This window comes from Scyliorhinus torazame, chromosome 17, assembly GCF_047496885.1.
Source record: "Scyliorhinus torazame isolate Kashiwa2021f chromosome 17, sScyTor2.1, whole genome shotgun sequence".
NCBI classification, from domain to species: domain Eukaryota; kingdom Metazoa; phylum Chordata; class Chondrichthyes; order Carcharhiniformes; family Scyliorhinidae; genus Scyliorhinus; species Scyliorhinus torazame.
Window position 1 is genome coordinate 40,919,332 of NC_092723.1, and position 24,015 is coordinate 40,943,346.

Below are 24,015 nucleotides of genomic sequence, written 5' to 3' on the forward strand. Positions count from 1 at the left end.
GTAGAGAGTAATCGAGGCTTTATTAAGCAGAGATGTGTAGCCTCCTGCAGCTGCTGCTGAAATGGCTGCCGCTCGGTGAGCACACACATTTATACTCTGCCTACTGGGCGGAGCCAGCAGGCAGGGATCTACCCCCACACCTGTAGTACAGGAGCCTTACCATATTACCTCTCGTAAGTGATACATACATTATGGTGACTACCACATTCCCCCCCTGTTAAAAAAGAGTCCAGCGGGGGTGGTGGAAAACTATTTACATGCATTTTAAGGTAAACATTTTTGGGAAAGTTCACAAATTCAGCCGATCGGGTGCCTTGATCCTCCGTTGTGAGCGCCGCAGTCCCGGTGGCGATGCAGGCGTTGGCTCGGTCGGCGGTGACTCCGGGGGCGTCTAGACCTCATCTTCATCCCCGGGTGGGACCAAGGGGAGGACGGATCGTCCTGGAGCGGGGGCTGTGGTGATGTGCGCTGGGGGGAGGAAGGGTGGCGCTGGGGCAGAGGGGGGGGGTGGAGACCCAGCTGGTGCCAGGTCCCTGAGGGAGACTGTGTCTTGGCGGCCGTCGGGGTACACCACGTAGGCGTACTGCGGGTTTGCATGGAGTACCCTCTCGACCAACGGGTCCGCCTTGTGGAGCCGCACGTGCTTGCGGAGGAGAACGGGTCCTGGAGCTGCCAGCCCCATTGGGAGTGAAACCCCGGAGGTGGACTTCCTGGGAAAGGCAACGAGACGTTCATGAGGGGTTGCATTAGTCGCAGTGCAAAGTAGCGATCGGATGGAGTGAAGGGCGTCGGGGAGGACCTCCTGCCAGCGGGAAACCGGGAGATTTTCGGACCATAGTGCCAGCTGGGCGGCTTTCCAGACCGTCCCATTCTCCCGCTCCACCTGCCTGTTTCCCCTTGGGTTGTAGCTGGTCATCCTGCTCGAAGCGATGCCCTTGCTGAGCAGGTACTGACGCAGCTCATCACTCATAAATGAGGATCCCCGGTCGTTGTGGCAGTAGGCGGGGAAACCAAACAGGGCGAAGATGGTGTTGAGTGCTTTGATGACGGTGGCAGACGTCATATCGGGGCATGGAACGGCGAAGGGGAATCTGGAGTATTCGTCCACCACGTTAAGGAAGTACGTGTTTCGGTCGATGGAGGGGAGGGGCCCTTTGAAATCCATGCTGCGGCGTTCAAAGGGGCGGGATAGGGCATTGAGGGGCTCGTTGAGCTTACCAGGGCAATACAAAATCTCGTAATTGTAGGTGGCGAGCTCAATCCTCCACCTCAAGATTTTATCATTTTTGATCTTGCCCCGCTGTGTGTTATTGAACATGAAGGCAACCGACCGTTGGTCAGTGAGGAGAGTGAATCTCCTGCCGGCCAGGTAATGCCTCCAATGCCGCACAGCTTCCACAATGGCTTGGGCCTCCTTCTCGACGGAGGAGTACCGAATTTCGGAGGCATGGAGGGTGTGTGAAAAGGATGCCACGGGTCTGCCCGCCTGGTTGAGTGTGGCGGCTAGAGCGACTTCTGATGCATCGCTCTCTACTTGGAAGGGGAGCGTCTTGTCGACCGCATGCATCGTGGCCTTGGCGATGTCGACCTTGATACGGTTGAAGGCCCGTTGAGCCTCGGCCGTCAGGGGGAATACGGTGGAGTGAATGAGTGGGCGGGCCTTGTCCGCATAGTTAGGGGCCCACTGGGCATAGTATGAGAAGAATCCCAGGCATCGTTTCAGGGCCTTTGAGCAGTGCGGGAGGGGGAGTTCCATGAGGGGGCGCATGCGATCGGGGTTGAGCCCGAGAACTCCATTTTGCACCACATTGCTGAGGATGGCTAAGCGGTTGGTGCTGAACACGCACTTCTCCTTGTTGTACGTTAGGTTGAGGGGTTTGGCGGTGTGGAGGAATTTGGAAAGGTTAGCGTCGTGGTCCTGCTGGTCATGGCCGCAGATGGTGACGTTATCCAGGTACGGGAAGGTGGCCCGCAGTCCATGCCAGTCAACCATTCGGTCCATCTCCCGTTGGAAGACTGAGACCCCATTAGTGACGCCGAAGGGAACCCTAAGGAAGTGGTAAAGGTGGCCGTCTGCTTCAAACATAGTGGTCCGCCTTGCGGATGGGGAGCTGGTGGTAGGCAGATTTCAGGTCCACTGTCGAGAGTACCCGGTACTGTACAATCTGATTGGCCAAATCAGATATGCGTGGGAGGGGGTACGCGTCGAGCTGCGTGTACCAATTGATGTTCTGGCTGTAGTCAACGACCATCCTGTTTTTCTCCACAGTTTTCACAACTACCACTTGGGCTCTCCAGGGGCTGTTGCTGGCCTCGATGATGTCTTCCTGCAGCAGCCGCTGGACCTCAGACCTGATGAAGGTCCTGTCCTGGGCACTGTACCGTCTGCTCCTGGGGGTGACAGGTTTGCAATCCGGGGTGAGGTTTGCAAACAGAGAAGGCAGGTCGACATTAAGGGTCGTGAGACCGCATACAGTAAGGGGTGGTAGGGGCCCGACGAATTTCAGAGTGAGTCTTTGGAGGTTGCACTGGAAGTCCAGGCCGAGTAGGAAGGCAACGCAGAGGTTGGGGAGGACGTAGAGCCGGAAGTCGCTGAACTCTACGCCCTGGATGGTGAGGGTGGCGGTGCAGTACCCCCAGATCTCCACGGAGTAGGATCCGGAGGCCAGGGAGATTTGTTGTGCGATGGGGTGTACCGCGAGGGAGCAGCACCTTACCGTATCGGGGTGGATGAAGCTCTCTGTGCTCCCAGAGTCAAGAAGGCATGATGCCTTGTGCCCATCGACCTTTACCGTCATTGACGCGATTGCGAGGTTGTGCAGCCAGGACTGGTCGATCGTGATGGAGGCGAGCTGCAGCTGGTGTTGGAAGGCGGTTGCAGGTGATGAGCGGCACGATGAGGTGCCCGACGAGCAGGGGTCCTGAGGCGGGGAAGATGGTGGCGCCCGCGGGGCGCACGTGGCGGGCGTATTTAATGATGGCGACGCCCACGGGCTGCACAAGGCCTGATGGGGGAAGATAGCGGTGCCCAAGGGCCACACTAGTCCAGTGGCAAGCAAGATGGCGGCACCCATGGGCCGCACGTGTTCTGAGGTGAGGAAGATGGCGGTGCCCACGGGCCGCATGTGGGTTGCGGGGGCGAAAATGGCGGCGCCCACGGGTCACACGTGGGGGGTGCAGGAACAATGAGCCTGGTTACAGCGGTGATCGAGCGAGCCTGGCACACAGCAGTGAAATGTCCTTTCTTCCCGCAGGCCTTGCAGAGTGCACTCCCCGCCGGACAGGGCTGCTGGGGGTGCTTTGTCTGTCCGCAGAAGCAGCACTTGGGTCCCCCGGGGTTGGCTGGCTGCCGCGCGGCACGGGCTTGGGGTTGGCTTGGGGCAGTCGCTAGTGGGGTCCACGATGGGATGTTCGCTGATGGGGTCTACAATGTCCAGGAGGGGGCGGCGTGTGGTCGGGGGCGTAAGCTTGTACATTACAGGAGGTGACTGTTAGTGAGATTGCGAGTTTCTTGGTCGTCGCGAGGTCAAGGGTAGCCCCTTCTAAGAGGCGCTGGCGGTTGTACGCCGACCCTATGCCCGTAACGATAGCGTCCCTACTTAGGAGTTCGGAATGTTCAACGGCCGAAACGGCCTGGCAATCGCAGTCCCTCGCCAGGGCGTGCAGGGCATGCCAGAATTCTTCCACAGACTCAACGGGGAGTTGATGCCGCGTGGACAGGAGGTGCCTGGCGTAGAATTTGTTGGTCTGCTGGGTGTAGTTCTCTTTCAGTAGCACTGTGGCCTCAGCGTAGGTAGACACGTCCTGGATGAGGGGAAAGATTTTGGGCGGAGCCAGCAGGCAGGGATCTACCCCCGTACCTGTAGTACAGGAGCCTTACCGTATTACCTCTCGTAAGTGATATATACAACAATGGTGACTACCACAGTTATACATGCATTTTTTTGGTAACACCCCTTCTTCGTCCCCCACTGGTTTAGTAATCCTAAATTGCGACTTCTGATTGGCGCTCCATCTCAACATTTCATACCAGCTTTTTATACCAGCATTTACACTTGTATCTAACTTACTGGCTGCGCTTACATTGTTACATTGTCACATTTGCGGTTTGGATTCTGATGTGTTCCCACAGTTTCAATATTTCCCCACAAATGGTTTCCTCAAGATCGTCAGCAGTTCTTGCATGATATACCTGGAACCAGACTGGTGAGAACTCCTGTGCAACCGCCACCTCCTGTGTACAAGTCATCACAATATATGCATGAATACACATTCTATCGAGGACATTGTACCTTTGTAATATCACAGTGAATAGCATTCTGGCAAATCCAACGAAAGAGATTATGAGGGCCATGCACAGGGTGGACAGGGAGCAGCTCTTACCCTTAGTTGAAGGATCAGTCACACGGGGACACAAGTTCAAGGTGGGGGGCAGGAGGTTTAGGGGGATGTGACAATGAACATTTTTACCCAGAGGGTGATGGTAATTTGGAATGCACTGCCTGGGAGGGTGGTAGAGGCGGATTGCCTCACACCGTTTATAAAGTACCTGGATGAGCACTTGGCACATCATAACATTCAAGGCAATGGGCCAAGAGCTGGCAAATGGGAATAGGTAGGTAGGTCAGGTGTTCTTCACGTGTCGGTGCAGACTCGATGGGCCGAAGGGCCTCTTCTGCACTGTGTGATTCTGTGACACCTGCTGGTCCTTGAGAGCTCTCAATGATATTAAAGTTTAGCACATTTGATTCTGGACACTTTTACCTGACTGAGAGTGCTGCTGTTCAATTATAATTTAGGTTTCAGGAGATGGCACGGATCATAAATCATGTGAATGTGGAGATTTGACTTAACAACATGTTGTCCCCTATGGAACCTCAGGATGATATCAGGTTTACAGCACACATGTTTCAGGCATTTCCTGAAAATTAATCTCTTACATATTCAACCCTGTGATCACCTACTAAATTTAAAGATGTTAGGTGGATTCGCCATGCTAAATTGGCCCTTAGTGTCCAAAAGGTTCAAGAAATCATAGAATTTACAGAAGGAGGCTATTTGGCCCATCGAGTCTGCACCGACCCTTGGAAAGAGCACCCAACATAAGTCCACACCAACACCATACCCCCATAACCCAGTAATCCCACCTAACCTTTTTGACACTAAGGGCAATTTAGCATGGCCAATCCACCTAACCTGCACATCTTTGAACTGTGGGAGGAAATAGGATCGCCCGGAGAAAACCCACGCAGACACGGGGAGAACGTGCAGACTCCACACAGACAGTGGCCCAGGTTGGGAATTGAACCTGGGACCCTGGAGCTGTGAAGCGGCTGTGCTAACCACTGTGCTACCGTGCCACCGTTAGGTGAGGTAACTGGGTTACGGGGATATGGTGTGGTGCAGACTTGTTGGGCTGAAAAGCCTCCTTCTGCACTGTGGGAATTCTACGATTCTATGATTCTTTCCCTGGTCCTCCTTCACCACAGAAGAGAGACTTGGTGGTACACTCATGCTGTTCAACCATTGAAAGACTCTGGAAAAATATCTCCTGCTCTACTCATCTCATAAATAACCCACTCTCACTGATGCTTTTACACCAGCTTCACGTGTTTTGAAATTAATACGATACAGGGATTAAGTGATTTTGCTTAATATGGACAAAACAGCATTCATGCTGGTTCAATCCATTAAAGTTCCAAAGCTAAACTGAGCAGCCACTCCATTAAAGTAAACGAACATAACTGACAAAGTACAATTAGAGTGAACACAAGTTTTAACTCTCAGAAGAAATTGAATTCTTATGTTCGCTGAAGAATTGTGGAGGGATTCATTTATTCTTATTGCAGCAAGAGTGAGTTAAGTGGAAGTAATTGCTTAGTACGTTCTTTAGTGCCCTGTGCAACTATAGTACCGCAGAATGCAGTCGGAATGCAACCACAATGTGCAAACATACGTTTCTCAGAGAAGAAACAGGGAGATCTCTAAAGATTGAGGACAGCATCCAGGGTATTTTGCTTAGCATTTGGATACAGTGCACAACGCATTGCCCTCTTCAGGGCAGGATGCAACTTGATAACAAAATCGAGGGTCCATCAGTCATGAAATACAATTTTGCGGAGGATGAAACTTATGGCTCCTGCCCATCAGATAATGAAAAAGGTGTGGAAGGCATCAAATTTAAAGAAAGGAATCAAGGATTTAAAGTAGCCTGTCTATGATATAACATTGTTATGTGTGGGTACATCTGCCAATTATTTTACATTGCAGCAAATTCGTATCCAAGGACATTGCCATTGCCAGCTACACATGTCTGCAGATTCCCTGGAGAACATTATTGATTCAAAATGTAACTAGACGGGGAAGTACAACATAAAGCACAGACAAGGAGCAGATTTCTGGCAGACAAAAAACACAATAACATTATGTTGCACTTAAGAGATATTGATGTCCAACAATTAGTTGGAACATTACTTTGTTGGCCGTGTGCGGGGGATGCAAGCATTCATACTGGGGACTATGTTGGATAGACCTTGAAATGGGCACAGGCAACACAATGTGGGATTAACTCTTGCCTATTGACATAATATACACCAGTATATCATGGTGCAGACACACGCTGATGGACACACAGTGGGACCAATCAACATACAGAACACCGCAGCCAATCACCAGTGAGAGCACACACACGATAAAGACAGGGAGCATCAGAGTTCCCGCTCATTCGAGTTGCAGCTAGCTAGGAGGACAGAGCTTAAAACCTGCAACACAGACATTCACCATGTGCTGAGTGCATCGACTGGTTAGGACAAGGCAGAGGTCTTTAGTTAAAGCTAGTATCGTCTTAACCCACAGTCTAAGTATGTTTAAACATTTAATGATTCAATAAAATAGTGTTGCACTATTTCAAGTGTTGGTGACCTGTATGTGATCCAGAAGACCCAACACATCACCTATCAGTGCAACACAGGCACCAGGCTAACTTTGTGCTGCCTGCACATTTCAATGAATGTTACATGCAAGTAGTGCTAACGGTGCTGTTCATTGGCTGATGGCCTGCGCAGGAGACCAAAAATCATAACTTGGCAGCGCCAGTTAAATCCAATCTCCACTGCGTAAAACTATCCTGCACCTCTTAAAGTGGAAGTGTCGGTGAGGCTGACAGTCATGCAGGAAGTGAATCTGACCTGCGAAAATCATGAAGAACAGCTCAACATGGAAGAGAGTGCTGACTCTAAGATCTTTGGGTGTTACACTGGAGGCCTTGATGGAAATTAAGACGGAAAGGAGAAAAGGTGTCCCCTCTCAGCAGGGAGCCAGGAGGCCCCCCAAGGCATTCATTCAAAAGGAAGTGGGATCACATTTGTGAAGGCCATTGACAGGAGTCAAGCCTCAAGAAATTGGAAGCAATACCGCAAGAAGTTCAATAACATCACATGAGTGGCCAAGGTTAGTGAATGTATCTGCAAATGTCATCTCCTACAATGTACCACTAGCCACAGACACTGCAAATATCACTGTACCTCCTCACTCACTTATCAACAATTTCCATCAAACAGGATTCATAGCTAATATCCATATGCTTCATTTCACCCTCACACACCTACCAACTATGCAAACCCCACACTAGCATCTCACAGCTTGCACCCATTACCAGCTACTCAACCATAACAGGCATAAACAGTATGACACACTTCCTGTTAAAAGCTTGGGTTCAATGTCAAGGAGCACAGAAGTGTCTAGCACCAACTTGGCACATGTTTCACAAATCCTTTCCAGCATGGAAATGATGGCCAACTCTTTTCAAACTTGTGGACCCAACCATGATGCAGCAACTAATGGTCAATCTTACATCTTCTGCTGCAGCCTGAGTAGCAGCCACCGAACCTCTGGGTGCTGCAGAGGAAGCTCAGACTGTTGTCATCACGACTGTGGATTACAGTGTGTGATGAGGCTTATAGAGTGTCACAGCAGTCCAGCAGTCAGTTCTCCAACAGCGTTAATGATTGGTGAAATGCTGTCCTGGGGAAGTGGCAGTGGCTCCAAGGAGCATTACCAAACATTTACCTTCCTACCTCGGTTTCTCATGCGTGTCCTTAGCTGTTGCCCACCGGCCAGTCAGCCCAGACTGCAGCCACCCATGCCAAGATGGCATAGTACATACACAGTCTTAATGACCTGGAGCTGCTCAAGTTCATCCACCAGTCTTCCCCAATGAAAGTCGGCAACCTTTCACTAACCATAATACAGTCAATAGAGTACCACTGCAGAGGAGCACTGGGGCAAAGGCATACGGTAGTCAGGCACTAATGGAATGCACAACAGTAATTAGTTGATTTTGTATGTAAGATGATTTGATTTATAAATGTAATTTGTGGAGTCTTTTATTTTTGTATTGTGGCCCAGTTCACACAGTGATAGTGACAGACAGAAGATGAGATCTGTAATGATATGTAGAATATCATTTGTGTATATAACATAATAACCAAATTGCATATAAACATGAGTGCCTGCATGCATAGATTACAATTCTAGCATCCGACCACAGGTGGCATGGCGACAGGAGAATGTCATTGAAAGACACCCACATGGGAGACACAGAATCTGGACAGCACAGGGTCACAACCTGGACAGCAGGCACAGATTGCAGTCACAGATCGAGCAGCTCCTGAGTCATCAGTAATTAATAATAGTTAATCATAGGTGTTTGTATTTAGCCGTCATATCCAACTGTAATCTTAGTAGACATCATAGAAACTATTTAGTGTTTTAGTTAATTAATAAACAGTTTTATTCATTTACAAAGCTGTATGTTCTCTGATCACTTCAACTACAAAGACCTCGCCATCCGTGCATACAGAGAGCATTACAAGATCTAGAACTGTTGATGAATGGATATTTGGTGTTGTGGATATTGGAACTCAGAAGAGATCGTCATAATAAGCCAGGACACATAGAGGGCAGCCTCAATTGCCTCCACCCTTCCTTTTCCTACTCCATCATTTTTCCCCATTCTTTTCCTCATGCTCCTCCTCTTGAGCTGCTTGCTGTACAGCCAGTGACACAAGTTGTCCTGTCATGATGGAAATATTGGGCAGTATGCAGTGGACCACAACATATGGGCCACTCTTCTGAGTATTCTCGGGCCTTCCACAGTTGGCAAGCACATGGAAATTTCAGCACACCATGGTCTGCTCTATTCCATTCAATGACTTTCATTACATGCATGTTGAATGTGTTGGTGAGTTGCACATTGAAGCTGTCAGGCATGTGGTCAACACAAAGCCCACATTGCCTAGTAGCCACCCTTTGGTTTGTCATGGTGGTTCAGATACAGATGGCACAGCAGATTAACGCAGAATGAATGTATCCTGACTGTTGCATCTTTTTCTGTTCCAGTACATGGCAGAATTGACATGCGGAAGCCGCAAAGTGATGTACATCCAGTCAATGGTGCTTTGCACCATGGAGAAGCCAGCAATCCAAGTAAGGCCTTGTGTTAGTTCCACCAACCTTTGGTAAGAGAGAATGAAATGTAGTTAGCTCTCATTGAATAAAGAGGCTACATGACCTCCCTTAGACAACAGTGGAAGATAAACTGCAAAATGTTGCAAATATCTCCAGCTCAAGCCTGGAAGGAGCCAGACACATAAAAGTTAACTGCCAAGGTCACCTTCAGTGCCATTGGCATTGCAGTCCATGCTCTCCTCTGAGCTTTCAGCTGTGGCCGCTGCCAGGAGCAGATTTCAGTGAGGATATCCTTCCCGAAGGACAGACATCACATCCTTTGTTCCTCGCTGAGGATCAGGTGGACTGTGTATTCCCTGAACATCGCAGGGAGATACGGCCTTCAGCTGCGAACCATTTGTCCCCCATCTCCTTCTCTGTATCCCAGCTGCTTGTCCTGCTCTGCATATCCTCTGTTCATTCTCTCATACTAGTTTACAAGGGTGATCTGTGCTTGTCCACCCATGTCTGAGAACAACTTATCATGCAGAGCTCAGTAAAAATATTTCAGTCCCAGCCACACCACTCTCTGTAGAATTTTGCAATGTATAGCAACTAGAGAAACGATCACACACTTGTAAAGCCTTAGTAATAGCCAGAAGAAATTATTCAGCCTTAATTTAGTCGTAGTTGATGATCTCTTTGAAGAATGCTGGTGGGAGATCTTCCTGCTGCTAAGCATATGTTCAGCTCTGTGAGGTTAGGACCTGGGGCATTGAGTTCTAAAAATGGCACTGCAGGCATTAAATCAGCATTGCATGTTGTTTGCTGACATCATCTGCCTCCTGTGCACACCAATGCAGAGTCCACCACTCTGACTTTAACCTTACCCCCACCCAATTTTCATCTGTGGAGGGAGTTAAGACCTACTCATTTAACTTTTATAACTATTTCTTAACGCTATTATATGGAGCAGGCTACAACTATCAGTACTGAGGACTATTCAAATCTAAACACTTTCATGTGTTCAATATTTTGTTTAAGCTATGAATATATTATTTATATATGAAATTATTTGGTAAAATATAGACAGCATTAATGAACATGTTCTGCTTTTAAGTGTATATTAACGTTACAGAAATATTCATTATATTTAATCCAAGTCAAATGAAATGGGCCATGCATATAAAACTGTGCTGATTACTTATCCATGCTACAGATGAAGACTTCAAGTTGCAGCTAGCAGCTAGGACCTCATTCTCTCTGCCATCTTTGAAGTTGCTAAATTAAGTCTGAGGGGTATATGTAAACAATCAATATAGTCCAGAAAGGACGCTGAACCGAGCAATTATTACTTCTTCGTATCAAATAAATTCCTTCGCTTCATCTCGCTCTCATACATTTTTAATCACACGCTTCAGTGATTTTATTATTTTGCCTGACTTGTAAATATAGGCTGAAATTATTGCCATAGTTTGGGAATAGTTAAGAACGCATATTTTAATCTTTCCCATGTTAATGAGATTGTTCTTTATTGTGCAGCCTTGCTTTTCCTTTAGTAAATAGGTCATATATGCTTCTATTAAATGTTGTGTTGGTTATTAAAATACTACTTACATTGAAAATTCTGCTGCTTATGTTCCAACTCATTCCATGTCTTGTTTACCGATCACCTGTGCTCACGGATCCACATTGAATCCGAGTTAAACAATGCCTCAATTTTAAAATTTACATCCCTTTTTTCAAATCCCTGCATGGGTTCATCCTTGCCTATCTCTGTAATCTCCTCTAGCCCCAAAAGCCTCAGAGGCCTCCACACTTCAGGCAACTTGTGCGTACTCAATTTCAATTGCACCTTCATTGGTGGCAATTTCTTCAGTTGTGTATAGGCCCTAATCTCTTGAATTCCGTACCTACAACTCTCCAGCCAAACCTTTCCAGCCGTTCCCCAGCCTTCCGGTCCTACCAATGGAAACCTCCCACCGCATATTCCCCATCTCTTTGACTAAACCTCTGGTAATCTGCCCTAATATCTCTTTAGGTGGCTTGGGTGTCATATTTTGTTTTATAATGCATCTGTGACGCACCTTGAAATGTTTAAATTATGTTGGTAGGAGGTATTTACAGGTCCTCAAGCAATACTTCCAAAGTGGGCATAGTATATGAGGGCTTCTGAGACGGCACAACGGTAATCATGGATGATTTTAACATGCATATTGACTGGATTAATCAAATTGGCAAGTGTAGCCTCGAGGGAGATTTCATAGAGTGCATGAGGGATTGTTTCTTAGAGCAATATGTTATGGAGCCAATCAGGGAGCAGGCTATTTTTGATTTAGTATTATGTAGTGAAGAAGGGTTGATAAATGATCTTGTCGTTAAGTCTTGGTCAGAGTGATCACAGCATGTTAGAATTTCAAATTCAGATTGAGCGAGAGAGGGCAAAGTGCCATGCAGAGTTTTAGCATTGGGCAGAGGTAATTATACAGGCCTGAGGAAAGAGTTGGCCCAAGTAGACTGGGCACAAATAATTGAAGGTAGGACAGTTGAGGAACAATGGCGGATGTTCAGGGAGATATTAAACACCTCTCAATTAAAGTATATTCCTGAGAGGAAGAGGAATTGTAAAAGGGAGAAAAACGTTCCATGGCGAAACAAGGAAGTCAAGGAGAACGCTGAGGCAAATACTAGGGAATACCATGTTGCAAAAGCTAGTGGTAAGCTGGACGATTGGGAGAACTTTAGGGTTCAGCAAAAAGCTACTAAAAATAGAATCAAAAAAGCTAAGATGAACTACGAAAGGAAACTGGCAGAAAACATAAACACTGATACCAAGAGCCTCTATATGTATATAAAGAGGAAGAGAACAGCAAAAGTAAATGTTGGCCCTTTAGAGGACGATACTGGTGAGATAATAATGGGGAACACAGAAATTGCGGAGGCAATGAATCAATATTTGCCTCTGTCTTCATGGTAGAGGATAATAAAAAAATTCCAAGAACTGCAGTTAACCCTGAAAGCCTGATCCTAGAGTATTAAAGGAGACAGCAGCAGAGATAGTGGATGCATTGGTTAGGATATTTCAAAATTCCATGGATTCTGCAAAGGTCCCGGTGGATTGGAAACACTCTAATTCAAAAAGGGAAAGAGGCAAAAAACAGGAAAGTATAGACTGATTAGCCTGACCTCTGTGGTGGGGAAGTTGCTGGAATCAATCATTAAGGAGGAAATGACTGAACATTTGGAAAGACAAAGCTCAATCCACCATTGCCAGCATGGCTTTATGAAGGGTAATCATGCTTGACAAACCTGCATGAGTTCTTTGAGGATGTAACCAGCAAGATGAATAATGGGGAACCTATGGTATATCTAGACTTCCAGAAGGCATTTGACAAGGTGCCGCATAAAAGATTAATGCAGAAGGTAAGATCGCATTGGGTTGGGGGTAGAATACTAGATTGGATTGAAGATTGGCTGGCTAACAGAAAGCAGAGGATTGTGTTAAATGGGCCCTTCTCTGGTTAGCAAACTGCAACTAGTGGGGTGCCACAGGGTTCAGTCCTCAACTATTTACAATCTATATAAATGATCTGCAATCAGGGACAGAGTGTAACATAGCAAAATTTGTGGATGATACTCAAATAGGTAGGACATCAGGCTGTGAAGAGGAGATACAGATTTTACAGACGGATATAGATAGGCTAGGAGATTGGGTCCAAATTTGGCAGGTGGAGTTTAATGTGGATAAGTGTGAGGTTATCCATTTTGGCCAAAAAAATAGCCAGGCAAATTATTATCTGAATGGAAAGCAGATTCAAAATGCGTCTGGGCAGAGGGATCTGGGTGTATTTGTTCATGAATCCAGAAAGTCTGTATGCAGGTGCAAAATGTAATAAGAAAGGCAAATGGAATGGTAGCATTTATTGCAAAATGAGTGGAGTATAAAAGTAGAGAAGTATTGTTGCAATTGTATAGGGTGTTGGTGAGACCACACCTGGAGTATTGTGTCCAGTTTTGGTCTCCTTATTGGAGGAAGGATGTGGTGGCATTGGAAGCAGTTCAGAGGAGGTTCACCAGATTGATTCTGGGGATGAAAGATGTATGAGGGGAGATTAAACAGTTTGGGCTTATACTCGCTGGAGTTTAGAAGGATGAGAGGGGATCTGATTGAGGAGTTTAGAATACTAAAAAGGGATTGATAAAGTAAATGTAAACCAAATGTTCCCCCTTGTGGGGCATTCTAGAACAAGAGGTCACAGATATAGGTTGAGAGGCGGTAGATTTAGAACAGAGATGAGGAGGCACGTCTCGCAGAGGGTGGTGAATTTGTGGAATTTACTGCCCCATATTGCGGTGGAGTCAGAATCATTAAATGGTTTCAAGAGGGAGATAGATATATTTTTGATAAACAAAACGGGTTAAAGGGATATGGGAAACAGGTAGGGAGGTGGCTTTGAGACCAGGAAGAGATTAGCCATGCTCTGATTGAATGGTGGAGCAGGCTCGAAGGGCTGAATTGCCTACTTCTGCTTCGGATTCCTATGTTCCTATGTTAAAGGTGCTATATAAATACAAATTGTTGGTGTTATATGTATATTTAGAAATTGGCATGGTCTTTCTGTAGAATAGCATTTATAAAGACATGTCAAATCTCTCTTTTTCTGCCATTATGAATGATTATATTCAACATTTTGTACAAATATAGGAAATGGATGGCAGAAGGGCAGCTGAATCTTTACAGACCATCAGTCATCACAAACTTTGAGAGGGGAGCATCTACTACCAATAATCTAATGAACACCAAAACTAGCCCATTAATGGGTAGAGGCAGATTATAAATCAAATCATATGCATGAGGGAACAAATACTTGAATAAAATCTAGATTCATTTTTCTTTTTATTTATACAGTTTGTTCAGCCATGAGCTAAGGACAAATTTCCCTGCCATTTCCATAATCTTTACTGCATTCACCACCTCCACATTCTAGATTCCAATTAATAGCTTTGCTTTCCGGCCAAGTTATATTTTTAGCTGTGTTTCTTAAAAGCATTAGGACCATATTTTGTAAGTTTAACACATTTGTGTACTATGTAAGTGCCGAGGCAATTATGGGTACCGGTTTAGGACTCATCAGTAAGGCCATAAAAAAGCTGATTGGATTCAAAGTTTTATCAAATGAGAAATTCTGAACCGATACAAAACCTAAATATAAAAACATGCTGCAGATCTGAAATAAAAACAATGCTGACAATATTCAGCACGTCTGGCAACATCTGCGCAGAGAGAAACTAAATTAACAGACTAAAAAATGGGTCTTTTATATTAGAACAATGCAAATTACAGAATAAAATGGTTGAAGTGTTTAAAATTATGGTCAATCGCCCACCCCCCGGCGATTCTCCGTGCTCGATGGACCGAGTGCCCGCCGAGTTCCGGCAAGTCCTGCCAGCGTCGTTTGCGTATGGTCCTACCCGGCGGGACCTCGGCATTCTGGCTGCAGGGGCAGTCCCGGTGGGGGGGGGGGGGGGGGGGGGAGCCGACTCGGGGGGGCCTCCACGGTGGCCAGGCCCGTGATCGGGGGGCAACCGATCGGCGGGCGGGCTCATTCCGGGGGGGGGGGGGGGGCCTATGTTCCTCCGCGCCGGGCCCGTGTAGGGCTCCGCCATATTGCCTGGGGGCCGGCGCGGGCCGGCTGTGGAGAGCATGCGCGGACTTGTGCCGGCCGTGGCGGGCCGGCTTTCGGCGCCGGAGCAGCGCCCAGCACTCCGGCGCCGTTCTAGCCCCCGAGGAAGGGGTGAATGCCTGGGCCTGGAGGCCCGGAATCGCTCGCGCCGGTTTTGATGCCAGCATCAACACTTGGCCGGGATTTCGGAGAATCCCGGCCTATAAATACAGAAATCACAGATAAAATAATTTGAAAAGAAGGCATAAGAGACTTGTTCATATAGAAGGACGTGAAGCTGTGGAATTCACTTCCAGAATTGGTAGTTGAGGCAGACACAGCGTCAGCATCGAGATTGGACTAGATAGGTGGATGCACAAAAATGTAATGAGGGGAAATGGAAAGATAAATGCCCATCTAATTATTTACACACATGACTGCTAAACACTGGCAGACTGATATTGCATATTGCAACCTTTGTGTTTGCATTGTACTTCGTGATATATAATGTAAACAAACTGTAGCAATTTTGATCCCATTACACCACTGTTGAAATGCTCAATTCTCATCAGATTTGCAAGTGGGATAACGAATAGAAATATTATACGATATCTGCCCGAATTATGTAGTACAATGAAGTTACCTCATCGGTGTTCTATCACAGTTACAGGGGGGACTTCTCTCAGGCAAGGGAAACTGAGTTTGAGTGTGTGTGAAGAGTTAAATCCATAAAGGTGATGTTAGGTCAGGATCCTAAAATCGTCCTACATTCCCTTGGGTTTCAACCGAGCGGAGTTGAACTTGCCTGGGAAACACATGTGCAGCTGTCAAGTGAGGCATTTAAATATTACAATTGTCATGATATGCACTCATGCACATAATGAGATACAGACAGGCAGTGACAGACACCCAGTACAGTCTATCAACACACAGGACAGAACACAACTAATCACCAGGCAGATCACTGGAGGGTGGTTTCCCACTATAAAACACACGAGGCATCAGCACGCTGCCTCTTTCCACGGGTGACAACTGTAGTGACAGTCAGGGTGTATATATCAGTTAGTCCCTTCTACACGTGGCTCCGAGCTCGTCTGGTCTAGTTAGTTATAGTAAGCACGCTTAGATTAGTAGAGTGTCAACCCACAGCGAACTGTGTGCGCTGCTCAGCAAGTTCAATAAAGCGTATTGAACTAACATCAAAGTTTGGTGTCTACTTTCAAGTACAACTGCATCCAGTTGCAGTCCGTGTTACCCCAGGGTGAATAACACAACAACAATAAGAACCTAAGGTCTGTTCGAAACAAGGATTCTGAATTTACCAGGTGGCATATCTGTTTCTTGAGCAGTGTGGAAGTTGCCAAAGTCACCATGGTGGAAACACAGCAGAAGCTAATTTGATGAAACTGAGTGGCTGAGAAGCCTTCGCTCAGTGAAATTGAAGGGTTGTAGCCACGGGCTGTTGAGAGGGTGCTGATCACAGCACATCTCCTCTGAGAATGCTTTCAATGCTTGATGGGTAATTCCTAACTTCTTGGAAGTCACTTTATTCACCTTCAAATGCATGTCCCTCCTTCACCTTGGCATAGGAGCAGCTTATGCAGCTCTACCTTGTACCACTGACCAACAGCAGCAGGAAAAATGCCACCCGCTTTTCCTCAGCTACACGGCATTTCACAGGGCCGAAGGGATGAAGACAGAAATCCAAATTGAAGGAGGCGAGACCCCCAATTCCTGCTGATAGAGGATCAGCTCCCTTGCCATGTGTGAGCACCGGTACCTCAGCAGGTTCAGGCTCTCACTGAAGATTTCTCCTGGCCTCTGCAGCCTCCTGTGACATTGCGAGGTGGCACACATTGCCAGTTGCTTTCAAAGTGCCCGTCGCTGGGGAACTGCCCCAACCTCAGATCTCTACCACTCCCTGAGGTCCGCCTGCCAGGAGCAAAAAACAGAGAGAAATGTGTTGGCACGAGCTTATTTGAGTAGTGGAGAAAGACACCATTTTTTTGCAGGGTGGAAAAGGGCGATTGGATTAAGGCGAGTGTTGATGATTCAGATAGTAATGTGAGGCTGTGCCTGGAGAGATAGGATTGATTTCAGATGCAAGGTGTGTTGTTCTGAGAGTTATTGCACAGGAGAATGATGGGAACGTCAGAATGTGTGGAAGTGTTTTGCCACTTACATTTCATGTTGTCCCCCCAAGGTCATGGATCCTCTTTGTGCACTGTATTCAGGTTAGAGGATCACACTTCTGCTGTTGACTTCCTAGGTCACCTCCATCCATGTTTGATTGGTTGGGCCTTGGGGAATATCACCTCACTGTCGTCCCTCAAATCCTGTTGGAGTAACTCTAACTCCAGCGAAGAGAGTGAGGGGATAGGGGTTGGTGTGGTGAGGACGGGAGAAACAGTCTCCTCTTCACGCCTCTGGATGCTGCAGCCTCAGGACATCATGTCCGGTTGATCCATTCTAACTCGTACTTGGGTCTCTTTAATTAAGAATCTTGGGTGGGATACTCCAGTCCGCCAGCCACATTTTCCGGCGCGGCACTCTCCGCCAGCAGTGGGATTCTCCATTCGCGCAGCCTGCCTATAGGGTTCCCCATTGTGGCCACCCCACGCCGTCGGGTAACCCGCGGGTGTGAATGTGCTGCCGGTGGACCGAAGGATCCCGCCGATAGAGAATTCCGCTTCCTTTCTTTGTCAGAATCAACGTGTAACCCCACCCACGCACCCTCTCTGATTGGTTGGGGAACCTACGGGTGGGGTGCCTATGCCATGGCTCAATTCAAGTGACTCAGCAATGTCCACTGGTCCATTCAGTGGGATCCTGACCCATTAATGGTTTTGCCATTTGGCAGGGACTATGATGAGATTAATCCACTCTCGGTGTTTTTGAAGAAGCTTAGAATTTAGAGGTAATTACTTGGTTCCACTAAAATAAGTTGGCAAGCAGGTTAGTTTTCTGAATATGATTGCATATACAGAATTAGTACAACGGCAAACAATAATTATGAAAATTACAAGGTTTATCAATGAACCTTTTATAATAGCCATTTCAAGAGTAATAACTCTTACAACACCAGGTTAAAGTCCAACAGGTTTGTTTCAAATCACTAGCTTTCAGAGCACTGCTCCATTCTCAGGTTTCCTTCAGTGCTCCGAAAGCTAATGATTTGAAACAAACCTGTTGGACTTTAACCTGGTATTGTAAGACCTACTGTGTTCACCCCAGTCCAACGCTGGCATCTCCACATCAAGAGTAATGATGTTTCAGAATATTGCAACCCAAGTAATGGAAAACATGTTTTCCTTTTAAAAGTAAATGCGGTAGATTATCATCTTCAAACTATAAAACACAATGGGCGTGACTCAATGGATTCAAGTTAAATTCCAGTTTTGGGCGCGTTTGGCGTGGAATTTCGCGACCGCATTGTTGGCGAGAATGCGGCCTGTATTCAATGGCACTTAGTGGCAAAAGTGAGCCCACACGAGATTCTCAACATTACTGGCTCCCTCCCCATCTGATTCCCCGAACTTGTGCCTCAACAGCTTTCCACTAACAATGGGGGTCTGCTTTTAAGCGCTCCCTCACTGCCAGTCGACACACAAGCAGGGCAGCACGCAGACTAGCTCCTCGCTTTGGCAATGCCGACCTGGCCAGGCTTCTCGATGCTGTGTGGGAATGACGGGCACCCTGTTCCCCCAAGGGGATCAGGGGACCAGCAACAGAGTCAGCAGTGCCACCTGGGAGGCAGCAGCAGCAGCTGTCAGTGTGGGCAGCATGACAAGGAGGACCACTGTGCAATGTAGGAAAAAGACCAACAAGCTCAAATGAACTGCAAAGGTAAGTTAACACCTCTCTTCCGGCATCAGTTCTGCCTGCCACCCCCAAATTGCCAAGACCCCCCCCCCATTTCGCAAATCGACTGGCTGACACCTCTCACCCTCCCACATCCAACCTTCGTGCTTGTCCCTCAAAACCCCGGGCACCCACCAGCACAACCCCTTCATGTCCAGATGCAGTGCCCACAAATGCCACCTGCTATAGACCCATCAAGTATGCGGCTCACAATGCCCTTTCTTTGTCCCCACAGGAGACGGTAGCCCATAATAAAGAGGAAGTGGCCAAGACGGGAGGGAAGGATCCATCTGTTAATGGCATAAAAGAAAGTGGGTTTATTTGGCAATATTTTCTTCAAACTGTGGAGAAAGAGGCCAGTTAGCTTGACACCATTTGTCAGGAGAATGCTGGAACCTATCATTAAGTCAGCCTTAACAAAGCACTTAAAAATAATCATAGTATAATCAGACAAAGTCAACATGATTTCGCAAAAAGGAAATCATACTTGACAAATTTGTCAGAGATTTTTTTGAGTTTGTAACTAATAGGGTAGATAAAGGGGAAACATAAACATATGCTTTGCTTTTCAAAAGGCGGTCTGCAGCGGCACACAAAACATTAAAACACACCTAAAGGCTGATAGACAGAGGACCGGTTAATGGACAGGAAGCAAAGCGTGGGAATAAACTGGGCACTTTCAAGTTGACAGATTGTGTCTAGTGGAGGACAGCAATGATCAGTGCAAGAACCTCAGCTATTTTTTATCCATATTAATGGCTGAGATACAAAGGATCAAAAGTACTGGACATGATTCTCCGTTCTACATTCTAAGTTTTGGTGCTGCTGGGGCATCGGTGACGCACGATTCACGGTATAGTAATGGGCTAGCACGCTGCCCACGTGCATCCCGCCTGTGTCCCGAATCCCAGGTGTCTGATTCGCTGGGGTCAGGAATTCCATTGTGAGGCTGACAGGTTGGAGCAGGTTTTAAGCATTCCATTCAGATTCTCATTCCAGCCAAGAGGATGGCTGCTAAAAGAACTGCTCCCAGGTTTCTGGATGTGGACATGAAATGAAAATCGCTTATTGTCACAAGTAGACTTCAAATGAAGTTACTGAGAAAAGCCCCGAGTGGCCACATTCCGGGGCCTGTTTGGGAAGGCTGGTACGGGAATTGAACAGTGCTGCTGGCCTGCCTTAAAAGCCAGCTATTTAGCCCTGTGAATTTACAGGAGGGAGTGTCAGCTATGTTCTGGCGCCTGCAAGTACAGCTGGACGAGTCCCATCACCTTCAGGCGCAGGAGATGGTGCCGATAATGAATGACACCCAGATCAACACTGAAAGGGTGGCATCCATGGTAGAAGGGCAAGGTCAAGAAGTCAGAGCCATTTTCTCACACTAAAAACTGGGCGGCATGGACAAGTTGGGCCGAAGGGCCTGTTTCCATGCTGTAAACCTCTATGTGTCAGGACCATCTTCAGCTGCTTCATTAATGTCCTTCCTTCCATCATAAGGTCAGAAGGGGGGTTGTTCGCTGATGCTTGCACATTGTTCAGCACCATATGTGACTCCTGATTCAAATGCAGCAAGACCTGGACAATATCCAAGTGCCCGGCAATAACTATCTCCAACAAGAGAGAATCTAACCATCACCCTATGACATTCAATGGTATTACCATTGCTGAGTCCCCCACTGTCAACAACCTGGGGGTTACCAGTGACCACACACGGAACTGATCCAGCCATATAAATGCTACAAGAACTACAAGAGCAGGTAAGAGGTTAGGAATGCTGTGGTGAATAACTCACTTCCTGACACCCCAAAGCCTGTCCACAATCTACAAGACACAAGTCATGAGTGTGATGAAAAACACTTTACTTGCCTGGATGAGTTTAGCTCCAACAACACTCAAGAAGCTTGACACCTCCCAGGACAAAGCAGGCCACTTGATTGGCACCCTATCCACAGACATTCACTCCCTCCACCACTGACGTGCATTGGCAGCAGTGTGCATCATCTACAAGATGCACTGCAGGAATTCACAAAAGCCCCTTAGACACCACCTTCCAAAGTCATGACCGCTACCATTAAGATGGACAAGGGCAGCAGATACCTGGGAACACCACCACCTTGAAGTTCCCTTCCAAGCCACACACCATCCTGACTTGGAAATATATCGCTGCTCCTTCACTGTTGCTGGGTCAGTAATCTGGAGTTGCTTCTCTAACAGGACTGTGGATGTACCAATACCAAATGGACTGCAGCGGTTTAGAAGGCAGCTCACCACCTCCGTCTCAAGGGCAATTAGGGATGGGCAATAAATGCTGGCTTAGCCAGTACCCCTCGTCCCATCAATTAATTTTTAAAAATACTCTCTCGAGTTTAGTAGAATAAAAAATGGTCTCGCTGAAACACACGCGATTCAACCATCACGTCGCGCCAGACACGGATCCGGGCACGCCAGGTAAATTGCGGGAAAGGCCAAAATCGAGAATCAAGCCGGGCACGAACCATTCTGCGATTCACCCAACCCGCTCCTGATGACGAGAATATCATTAACCCTCATTTGCATTCATTTTCATTTCAATGACGCATGCAGCGGCCTCCTGGGAATTACCCAATGCCCCAGCAGGAAGTCACGCGGGTGTCATTTAGTGCTCCTTTTCAAAAATGGGAGGCTGGCACAATGGCTACTGAGGAGAAGTGAGGAGATGAGTAGCCTTTTCCATTTTCTGGCATGCAGCTCAAGCGCACTGAAGCTGCTGTTCCAGTGCTCGGGGGGTTGGGCTTAGTCGCGGTGCTGGAGGATTCTAGGTTGGGGGTTGCCCCTGGGCCAAGGGTGGGTTGGAGTGGGGCGGAGGGGCTTGGCATCTGTGAGGCCTTCAAGCCATCTTTAAATATTGTGGAGTCCCATAACAGGGGCACCTAATTCCTATGTTACGTCTTCTATACCAAATTATGTTAAACGTGTAGACTCCAGGGCAGTGGCGGACCTACATTTTTGGGGCCCTGAAGCTTGAACTGTTATGGGGGCCCCTTCGCAGCCAGCAACGAGGTCTGGGTGACCACTGTTATCTTCTTCAATGGGGTTATTCCACGACAGATCACCACAAATTATTTTTAAATTTAACCACGACATCTCAGATTTTGATTAAAATGCATAAAGAATTTAAGTGCTCTTCAGTCATGGTAGACTGAAATTTGTTCTTTATAAAGGATAACTTTGAAAAATTCCTTTCTGCTTCACAGCTCATGATAGGCATTGCCAAATACAGCTTAAGCGCAGTAGTAATATTGGGGAACACTTCAATTAGGTATTGCTCACAAATAAGCTGAAGAACTTCTGCGCATTGCATTTTAAATGGCGTGTTTTCTTCTGTGTTCTGGGATTTCCTATGGTGCAAATAGTCTTTGAACTGATAACACTCGTTTACTAATTTGTGGTCAATATCATCTTTGTAATACGATATTATAAGTTTAATACTGTCCCCATCAGTTTCAGAATTGTTCACCAATTCTGTGCTCATTTGGGTCAATCCTCTTGCATAACTGGATTATCAAGCAGTCATAGAGTTGATATAGAACTTCTATCCTAAATTTGTCAGCTCCTCTCAAAGAAGCAATACCACTTGTTCCATCTGAAAATTTCCTTGTAACAATCCGTTTGGAAGCATCAGAATAACTTGAGGTGATATCTTCACACAAACCTTTTGCTTCTGATTCATAGTGTGCAATCCTATGAATTTTCTCTGAGTTCTTTAACAAACGAAAGTAAAGATGAAAGCGGAAGATAACCTTCAAATACATCAAAACCAGGGGTTTGGAGTTTCTTACTTGTTTTGTTGAAACGCTCCAGCACTTCTTCTCCAACGACTGTTAAAATAGCATATTCCAGCTTTACCAACTTGTGGTATAAATTCTTTGCATCTCGTTTACATTCAGGCTTCTCTTCTGAGTTTTCAAAAATATGTTTGAGAGTTTGTAAAATACCCATTTATCCATTTTTAATTGCCCGGACTGCTTCAAGTGTGCAGACCATCTAGTTACACTGAAGCTCTTTAGAGAAAAATGTAGATTGCCCTGTGTGTCTGAAATCCCCCATCTTTGTGGAGATCCAGAAAAGAAAACATACAGCTCCTGCAAAATGCCAAAATAGTCAACAACTTCAGGTACAGTAGACACTGCCTTTTCTCCAACAGGGTTAAGTGAATGGGCTGCACATGGTACATAGTCTGCGTACCTGTTAATGTTTTTAAAGAGTGCTTGCAGCCCTTTCTCCGAGCCCTTCACGTTAGATGCATTATCGTAGGACTGATCACGGATATTTTCACGTGAAAGCTTATGTTCACCCAGGGCTTGTTGTATTTTGTTGGACAAGGTCGTGGATGAATGGTTTTCTATCGGTAAAAATGTTAAAAATCTCTCACAGGGTTTTCCATTATAGCAGTATCGAACCACAATTACCAGCTGGTCAACATGTGTCAGGTCAGGCATAGAGTCAACAATAATAGAGTAGTATTTGGTGTCTAGGTTGTTGATTTGATTCACAATTTCATCTTGCACATGTTTTCCCATGATTTCTATCAATTCTTCATACACGGGTTTGGATAGGTAAGTAGCATTTACTTTTTCATTTTGGATTGGATTGGATTGGGTTTGTTTATTGTCACGTGTACCGAGGTACAGTGAAAAGTATTTTTCTGCGAGCAGCTCAACAGATCATTAAGTACATGAGAAGACAAGGGAATAAAAGAAAATACATAATAGGGCAACACAACATATACAATGTAACTACTACATAAGCACTAGCATCGGATGAAGCATACAGGGTGTAGTGTTAATGAAGTCAGTCAATAAGAGGGTCATTTAGGAGTCTGGTAACAGTGGGGAAGAAGCTGTTTTTGAGTCTGTTTGTGCGTGTTCTCAGACTTCTGTATCTCCTGCCCGATGGAAGACGTTGGAAGAGTGAGTAAGCCGGGTGGGAGGGATCTTTGATTATGTTGCCCGCTTTCCCCAGGCAGCGGGAGTTGTTGATGGAGTCAATGGATGGGAGGCAGGTT